We start from the raw sequence: 9,955 nt of genomic DNA, 5'->3' as shown, positions 1-9,955 counted from the left end.
TCGGACTATGTAAGGCCGATAGTGTCGCACTGCATACTCCTGCAGCAATATCTTCATGTCTAGCATTGAGCTGAACACAAGCCCTGGATATATTAAAGGCTTGGACCTTGGATTTATCTTCTTTTCTTCCAATGTCTGAGGCCTTGGCACCGCCACTGCCTCCGTATCATACATATCTTCCTCCGTCACAACTACTAGGTCAGCGCCTGTCAAATCTCTAAACTCATGTGTACTCATGTCTCTCTGGTATACAGTGCGGAAGACTATCTTTTCCAACAAACTGAACTCAAATTCATCAGCGGGGCAATCGTCATCCGAGTTCTCTGCATGTCTCGTCAGGTATTCCCACTCGGCATCTTCCTCTCCCTCTTCCTGAGAATCATAAGTTGCCTCGTTAAGATCGTCTGATGCAAAGGTTGTTTCCTCTGCGCGTAACTCGGTTAATATTTCTATCAGAGGAAGCTCCGGGGCCATTCTTTCAAACAATGGCTCTTCCTCTTCATCATCTTCCTCGACCTCCTCTGCATCCACCTCCTCTGCATCCACCTCCAACTCACTCCTTCCTGGCGAAACTGCATCACTCTCGTCCTCGGTAGCCACATTGTTGTTCAGATCAAAACCACTGACCACATTTTCCTCAGCTTCTACAAACTCTTGTGTTACAGGGGTGCTAACTTCTGCCGTTGGCTGACTGCCGGTCATGGTATCATAGATCTCTGGACTAAGGACACAATGACTAGGTACACTATGGCTGCCTACGCCTGACCTATGGCCGTGACCATCACAGCCTTGAGGCATGCGATTGAGGTCTATGTCTGACAGGTTCTGACCCGCCTCAACCACTGCATATATAACAAGGATCTTCATGCAAGTTCATCGAACCATTGCCTTGTAGTTATCCCAAAAATAATCCTCGGCCAAGGGGATCATGGTGCAGAACGGTCGAGGGCCTGTGTCGGCGTCATATCTTCCTTCCATCCTTACTACAGAACTTCCAACGACATCCATCACTTTTCTCACCTTATCAGCAAGTTCAACAAGAGTTGGATCCTTTGGAAAACATTACACACGGCTTTGGGTGTTCATAAACTCCACACCGGTGCTGCCAGATTGGATGTTAAGAACACCACCATGATGTAAAAATGGACTACGTTACGATACGCCATCCTACAAAAAAGGCAATATAGCCAACATTAACCCAGAAAAAGGTTCGACATACGCCATCCTATTGGGAGAATATCAGGTGCTCCCGGAGCACCTGAGCTTAGGTGCTCCGATGCAACCTCGGCCGATGGATTGTGATCCAATGGGCAGCATCATGGGGATGTGGATGAAAGCATTATTTTAGGAATGTTCGGGGCGTTTTCTGCAAAACATTGATGCTGGATTTGTCTTTTTTGTTTCTTAATGTGTGTTTCGAATTTTGATTCGAAATTTTTAGGGATTGTACACTCATGTGATGTGAACATCCACGATTTTTTCGGAATTTTTTGAAACATTTAAATGCACATTTTGAAAATTTGGAGCATGGGAGCACCAAAATAAACGGGAGCACTAGATATTCTCCCCCCTCCTATTACCTAATGAACAACTGATATACATGCTCTAAGGTTGATTCGTAACAAGATTACCTGCTGGTTTGCCCAGATCTAGAAGCTTCTGCGTCGTCTCCACCGTCGGACTATCCGACCACCGTGGATTTGGGGTTGGGGTCGAGATTGGTAACAGGGCCTTAAGGGAAGAGGGGCCTGCCGCCAGCAGCAAGCTTCCAATGGCCCGTCGCTTCCGTGTGGAACACCCGGAGGAGCCGACGAGGTTGGGTGAACCGCGAGTGTGGCTCTGTGGAGGGGACGACTTGGTTTCGGGGGGGAGGTGGGTGGGTCGAGCGGAGCTCAAATGGACAAATTCCAAGGAGCCATAAAAAGGACACGTCACCTGACGGCATGACCAGCCTATCTGACATGACACGGCTAACTCTAGGTGGCACCATAAACGGCCTGACACACCAAGTTCGCGGGCGGTTCATGGCACTATAGCGTCAAGTTAAAAGGCGAGGTTGACGGTATTATGCCACGCCATACACAAGGGCGTACTTACAACGTCCAGACACCAAAAAGGAAGGCGTCATGGACTGGACACGCCATATTGGTTGACGTATTTGACATTCATGTGCAGACGCCTACCCCTTAGGCGTTTCATCCTTACATAAGAACATCTAAGCTGGAATGTGAATGTACCGAGACGACGGTTCTGGTCATTACAAGCAATTCAGATATTCTAATAGGTGTGACGCCTTACGCACGTCAGGCCGGTGCCACGCTGGTGGTGTGACCAACGACTGGGGCCGGTCAAAGGCTCCTTGGTGTGCGGCGCAGCAACATGCAAGTGTGGCGCCTATCGGGCAGGCACGAATGGGTCATCCCCTTGTTAGAGTCTGGACCAAAATGGAGCTCCCCCGTTCATTTGGATTCTGGACCGTCGGATCGAGATCTCCTCGTGATACAGGCCGTCGGATCTCAGGCCAGATCGCTGTGGGCTGTCTGATATTTACCCGATCGTCCTGAGCCGTCGGATAAAATTTCAATGGCAACTAATTGTACTAGTATGCGTGCACGCGCAATGCGCGTCTTTACGTTGCAAAGTGATTTCGGTGAAAATAAGTCATGAAAATGCCTGGAGAAATTATTCAAGACAAATGACCATTAAGCATGTATGAAAGCATAAAGAAAATACTCAGAATTAGCATAAGAAAGCTTGTCACGTTCTTACGACATTAACTATCACATGAATATGTAATTTGCACAAAAAATAGGGTACATATTGCGGAAAATATATAAAAGAACCAGGGTACATATGAACTCGCCTTGGAAACACATTTCTAAATCCTCAAAAAAAAAAGCTGCCCGTGTATATCTCCATGTTCTATCTGTGCACAGAAACTTTCACGGAGAAACAAAATTTTTTGCATGTGCAAAAAAGAAAAAACAACATGTCGTAAAATGCTACTTAGAAGCACTGGAATTTGTCTTTTATACGGACGCAAAATAAAAAGACATTTTTTGTTAAACTTTGTATCGCGCATATGTATTGTGAAGATGTAAGCGTGAAATTTTATTTGGTATTTTTTCACATTTTAACACACGTTCAAAATGCATTTAAAAAAAACAGGTTAATATGTATGTACGTACCTAGGTTCAGGTAGTGCCTCCTCTACCTATGGCTATGTTTTACTGTAGCATTCACTACAACTTTCCACCTAGAATTGCACGTGAGACAGGTTCATATGTGCGCTATACACTGGTTTGATTTGTTTACCTTTTTTATTATGTGGGCGTCTTTAGTAAATCAGTTTGCACTGCTCCAGGCGATTCGACTATGGCATGGCGTGACTCTGTTTGCTCAAAAGAACTGACATGCAGTGGGGTCCTAGATGCTTCTAGAGTGACGCAGAAAACACTGATGCTACTGCAGCAGCGAATCCATGCATTATAAGCCGTCGGATGGAGCCCAATGAACGGCTAGGAATGCATTTTGATGCATGAAATCAAACTTTCAAAACTGGTACACTATATAGAAGAATAGTATAGAAATACCTTACCTCCACCAGGGCATTCCGGTCATTTCGCGTCGTGGGGGTATAAAAGGGGGGCGCTCCTGTGGTGGAGACCTAGCCGCCTCCTCCTCTCTCCCTCCCTCCCGCGCGCCTCCTATCCTCCCACCCGCATCGCCGCCGCCGCCACCCACCTCCTCGAACCGCGATTGAACCCTAGCCATCACTCCCCGCCAGCCATCCTCCCTGCCCATCCGCCGCCGCCACGCCATCACCGCCACCTACCCTACGCGCTGTGGAGGAAGCGACCAGAGAGGGAGGGCGCCGGCGTGTGCGCGTGCTTCCACGGGTTCTCGCCGCGGTCGCCGGAGCCGTGGTCAACCGTGTCGGGGGGGATGGGCGCCACATCGCGGTCGCCGAATCCGTTGGCTGCGAGTCCGGGCGCGTCGGATCCGGTGGCTGTTAGGAGGCAGCGCTCGGAGGAGGTCGGACGCAAGAGGCCAGCGCGCGGAAGAGGCCGGGGCATGGAGGCAGCGCTCGGAGCTCAGCTGCGGCGACGAGCTGTGCTACTGCCTTGGCTACAACCTCGTAGGTGAGCTCGTCCTCTCCTCTGCTGCTTTGTTTTTATTAGTTTGCGGCTATGTTCATTTTCCATGGACTATAGAGTTCATAAAACGTCTATGGAGTACAAGCACGCAGCTCCAGCTCCTTTGATTTGCATCCATGCAGTACAAACACTCAATTCCTATGTTTAGTACACCAAACATGCACTTAGGTTCAGTAGTACTCCTAGGTTTTGTAAATGCTCCAAAATCCAGTTAGGTTCAGTAGTACTCCTAGGAGTAAATGGGCATCAAGAGAATGATTTGGCATGTGTTTCAGTTAGGTTCAGTAATACTCCTAGATTTTGCATGGTGTTCAGTTAGGTTCATTTATCCAATAGCACAAGCAAAGCATTTTCAGTCTAATCTGCTTCCAAAGGACATAATCTTTATCCTGTAGGCTAGATTGGGCTTAGAGCCATGTGGTAGCCAACTGCATGTTGGAAACAGGAGCAAGAATGGTCAACTTTATGCTTTGATCAACTATGGTGTTTGGTGTTTTGGTTTAGTCCTATGAACTTCTTATAGTATTTCTTCTTATATGGGACATTAAGAAATGTATTAGTTGCACCTATATGCGCTCCCGCAAAACAAAACTGAACAATTCCTCTAATTTGGAATTTGTATTTGTTGTATTCTCTATCTGCTATGCAAGCTATATGATGCAACAATTTTAGTTTTTTATTCTTTTGTACTGTCATGAACTCTGATGGTTGTATAGGGCAACTTTTTTCTTCACTCCATAATTCAGGATGAACCAGGTGTCTTGGTCATATGGTTTATTTCAGTCCACCTCAGGGAACAAAGTTGGTATCTTTTGTCTGAATTTACGGACATCTTATAGAATAAATTATGCCAGATTTGTTTCCTTCACTACTCTTGTTATGCCAGATTTTTTTCCTTCACTCCTCTTGATTTGTTCCATTTCTTACAATCTACTCTGCTAGGTTCATCTCCAATGGCAAATCCATAGCTTTGTGCTAAAGGTTCAGGCAGATGGAAGCATTAGCAATTCCCTCGACGTAGCTCTCGATTGGGCCTGAACCACAACCAGCTAAGGTACCAAACTTTCTTTACAACCTCATTACTACTAGAGGACGTTTGCCTTTTTCTTACTACTAGAGTACTTTGTGATGACATTTCACTTTTATTTTTCAGGGGACATTTCTACAGATCGTTTCTATCTGATTTCCGACATTTTCAGTTTTTGGAACACCCAGAATGGATATATTGAGTGTCCCTCTTGCTGCTAAACACAATACAGTTGAGATTATGTCCCTACAGAGATTCTTAAAGAACATGGTACACCGGAATAGCTTCAGATCAAAGTGAGCTGCACATTTCAACACATGTGATTTCTAAAAATCCTATACCCCCAAATATAATTTTTTATTTGTCCAGTTTCATGATTTTGTATAAACCCGTCTTTAGCTATACAAAATAGCTTGGTGTGTGATGCAGCAAATTATGTGCTTGTGCTTGCAGATAACTCAGCCGATGGACCTTCTTATCATGAAACACCATGGCAATCGAGCTGTCGTCCGTCCGTCCCTCCCTCCTCGCGCCCGGAACCCTAGCTCGCGGCCATGGCGACCGTGCACGTCGCAGGCAGCGCAGGATCTTCAGCACTACAATGATGCCCTGTGTTTTCCTCTTCCCATTCTGATATAATAGTCTTTTTTTATTATTTGTCTATGTGCGCTCTGTATATGCATAGTATTTTTTCAATTCGACACAACGTATAGCTGAGAGCAGGGTTACCTATGCTTGTTTTAGTTGCAGAAAGGTTATTAGTTTACACTGCTCTGGGCACTTCAGGTTGCCCAACAGGGTGCTTTTAACCACTGAAAATTGAACTTTTAGTCTCTGCTACCCTATAACATCAAGTAGAAAACTAGCCATGTGAGTTCAATGTGCAGGCCTGCGTGTTTGTAGGTTTTTTCCGAAAACGCAAAATGACAGTAGCTAATGTTTATGTGAATTCTGAAGCTGATTATCTGCTGTTTAATAAGGTATACTTGCTATTAAACTTTGAAGCGCTGATTCTCATGGGTGGCCATAGTTTAGTACATTGACATTCCCATGTTCATTAGTACAGCAACCCTTTCTATAATTAGATGGAGCCACTGAAATTCTGGAAGTGAACATGTTTTGTCTGAGATTGTGTGATAGAACCAAATGTGTTTTCCACCCTTTTCTAGTTAAGATTAAGGTGTGTGCTGATTGCAGTGTCATGGTGCTTACATCCTACTCCCCATGGCTCGCTATTGTTTCTTGATTGTATTATCCTATTACTTTTGGCATCACATCGTTGACTAATTTTATTTTTCATTTGTCAGGTCAGGTGCCAATTACTAAGGAGAGTCAACTTTAATTGGCTGGTCCTAAGGATTGAAAGGAATGTAAGATATATGTGCTTCTCAATGATTAGCTTTGTGATTACGGAATGATCTATATGTAAAGTATTTCTGTTTCAGTTATATTATGTTGCCGATGATGTATAGTTTTGGAACTTCAAACTAGATCCATGTATTTTGTTTGTTTCCTATATGATTCTGATTGATAGAAGCAACTTTGAAGTCATGGAGAATGAAAATAGGACCCTGGCTCGCAGCTATTAAATTTAAGCAAGAGTTGTGACTCTTCTTTCTGTAGAAGTATGGAGATAACATGAAAGGTTGTGACGCCCCCGATCCAGTCGTACACTAATCATGCACGCAAATGTGTACGGTCAAGATCAGGTACTCACGGAAAGAATCACAACACAACTCTATAAATAAAAATAAGTCATACAAGCATCATAATACAAACCAGGGTTAAGCAAGAGTTGTGACTCTCTTCTTTCTGTAGAAGTATGGAGATAACATGAAAGGTTGTGACTCACGGAAAGATATCACAACACAACTCTATAAATAAAAATAAGTCATACAAGCATCATAATACAAACCAGGGTTAAGCAAGAGTTGTGACTCTCTTCTTTCTGTAGAAGTATGGAGATAACCTCTCTTCTTTCTGTAGAAGTATGGAGATAACATGAAAGGTTGTGACTCACGGAAATACGGTCAAGATCAGGGACTCACGGAAAGATATCACAACACAACTCTATAAATAAAAATAAGTCATACAAGCATCATAATACAAACCAGGGTTAAGCAAGAGTTGTGACTCTCTTCTTTCTGTAGAAGTATGGAGATAACATGAAAGGTTGTGACGCCCCCGATCCAGTCGTACACTAATCATGCACGCAAATGTGTACGGTCAAGATCAGGGACTCACGGAAAGATATCACAACACAACTCTATAAATAAAAATAAGTCATACAAGCATCATAATACAAACCAGGGTTAAGCAAGAGTTGTGACTCTCTTCATTCTGTAGAAGTATGGAGATAACATAACAATATCTGAGTACAGATATAAGTTAAACAAGTTTGCCTTAAGAAGGCTAGCACAAACTGGGATACAGATCGAAAGAGGAGCAGGCCTCCTGCCTGGGATCCTCCTAACTACTCCTGGTCGTCGTCAGCGGGCTGCACGTAGTAGTAGGCACCTCCAGAGTAATAGGAATCATCGTCGAAGGTGGCGTCTGGATCCTGGGCTCCATCGTCTGGTTGCAGCAATCGGATAGAGAGATGGGAAAAAGGGGAAACAAGGCAACCGTGAGTACTCATCCAAAGTACTCGCAAGCAAGGAGCTACACTACATATGCATGGGTATATGTGTAAAGGGCCATATCAGTAGACTGAACTGCAGAATGCCGGAATAAGAGGGGGATAGCTAATCCTGTCGAAGACTACGCTTCTGGCAGCCTCCGTCTTGCAGCATATAGAAGAGAGTAGACTGAAGTCCTCCATGTAGCATCGCATAGCATAATCCTACCCGGCAATCCCCTCCTCGATGCCCTGTTGGAGAGCAATCACCGGGTTGTATCTGGCACTTGGAAGTGTGTGTTTTATTAAGTATCCGGTTCTAGTTGTCATAAGGTCAAGGTACAACTCCAAGTCGTCCTGTTACAGAAGATCACGGCTATTCGAATAGATTAACTTCCCTGTAGGGGTGCACCACATAACCCAACACGCTTGATCCCATTTGGCCGGACACACTTTTCGGGGTCATGCCCGGCCGCGGAAGATCAACACGTCACAGCCCCACCTAGGCCCAACAGAGAGGTCAGCACGCCGGTCTAAACCTAAGCGCACAGGGGTCTGGGCCCATCGCCCATAGCACACCTACACGTAGCGTACGCGGCCGGAAGCAGAACTAGCCCCTTAATACAAGAGTAGGCCTACGTTCCAATCCGGCGCGCGCCGCTCAGTCGCTGACGTCACGAAGTGCTTCGGCTGATACCACGACGCCGAGTGCCCATAACTGTTCCTGCGTAGCTGGTTAGTGCGTATAGACCAAATGGCCAGACTCAGATCAAATACCAAGAACTCGTTAAGCGTGTTAAGTATCTGTGAACGCCGACCAGGGCCAGGCCCACCTCTCTCCTAGGTGGTCTCAACCTGCCCTGTCGCTCCGCCACAAAGTAACAGTCGGGGGCCGTCAGGAACCCAGGCCCACCACTACCTGGGTGGAACCACCTGCCCCTTCAGCCCCCATCTCCGAACAGTATCACAGGTAATGTAACAGTGTAAAGTATATAGTATATGCCCGTGATCACCTCCCGAAGTGATCACGGCCCGGTAGTATAGCATGGCAGACGAACAAGAGTGTATGGCCACTAATGGAACACTAGCATCCTATACTAAGCAGTAGGATAGCAGGTAAAGGTAACAACAGTAGTAGCAAAGACAGGCTATGCAGTAGAATAGGATTAACCGAAAGCAGTAACAGGCTACACTACTCTAATGCAAGCAGTAGAGAAGAATAGGCGATATCTGGTGATCGGGGGGGGGGGGCTTGCCTGGTTGCTCTGGCAAGAAGGGGGGTCGTCAACACTGTAGTCGATCACAGGGGTACCGACAGCGGTCTCGGGGTCTACCGGAAAAAGTAACGGAGGGGAACACAATAAATAACATAGCAATCAAAGCATAACATGACAAACGCGGCGCTAGAGGTGATCTAACGCAGGGATAGGTGATACTGGTGAAGGGGGGAAACATCCGGGAAAGTAGCCCCGGTGTTTCGCGTTTTCGGGCAGAGTAGCCGGAGGGGGAAAGTTGCAAGTTTGCTATGCTAGGGATGCATGACGGATGAACAGGCTGCGTATCCGGGTTCGTCTCGTCGTTCTGAGCAACTTTTATGTTGAAAATAATTTAATCCGAGTTACGGATTAAAAAATATGATTTTCTAAAGATTTTATTAATTTCTGAAATTTATTTAATTACTTCAACATTATCCAGAATAGTAAATGATGACATCAGCATGACATCATGCTGACGTCAGCAGTCAATTGCACAGTTGACTGGGTCAACCACGTGTGGGGCCCACAGGTCATTGGCTGTTTAATTAGTAGGTTAATTAAACAATGTCAATTAGTTTAATTAGTGGTTAGATTAATCTAATCAGGTTTAATTAATTATTCAATTAACTAATTAATTATCATTTTAATTATTGTTTATTAATTTATTTTTTTAATCAATTTAATTATTTAATTTTTTACTTTCTTTTTTTGTTTTTTACATTTGTTCTGGGGCTAGGCCCCACTTATCATTGGGCCAGGGGTGGCTTAGCGGGCGCGCGGGTTACGGGCGCCTGGAGTGGGTGCTGTGCACCCGCCCAGGCCGACAGAGGAGGGGGACGGGCGCTGGGCGCCGGCGTCCGCGGGTGCAGGGGAGGGGGAGCGGCAGCAGGGCGAGGTC

The 9,955-nt window shown here is 45.5% G+C and overlaps 1 long non-coding RNA gene across 2 annotated transcripts; it reads left to right on the top strand.

Annotated features, from left to right (window-relative positions):
* The first annotated feature begins 3,656 nt into the window (after nucleotides 1–3,656).
* LOC125536025 lies at nucleotides 3,657–6,802 on the top strand. Of its 2 annotated transcripts, none has more exons than XR_007294889.1 (4): nucleotides 3,657–4,142; nucleotides 5,100–5,211; nucleotides 5,311–5,503; nucleotides 5,638–6,802. It is a non-coding gene; the product is annotated as an uncharacterized LOC125536025 (long non-coding RNA). The 2 variants fall into 2 exon arrangements; XR_007294888.1 differs by having other exon boundaries at nucleotides 3,658–4,142; nucleotides 5,311–5,480.
* Nucleotides 6,803–9,955: the final 3,153 nt, after the last annotated feature.

This window comes from Triticum urartu, chromosome 2 (assembly GCF_003073215.2).
Source record: "Triticum urartu cultivar G1812 chromosome 2, Tu2.1, whole genome shotgun sequence".
NCBI classification, from domain to species: Eukaryota; Viridiplantae; Streptophyta; class Magnoliopsida; order Poales; family Poaceae; genus Triticum; species Triticum urartu.
Note: the sequence above shows the minus strand (reverse complement) of the source record. Positions and strands in the feature narration are given on the sequence as shown.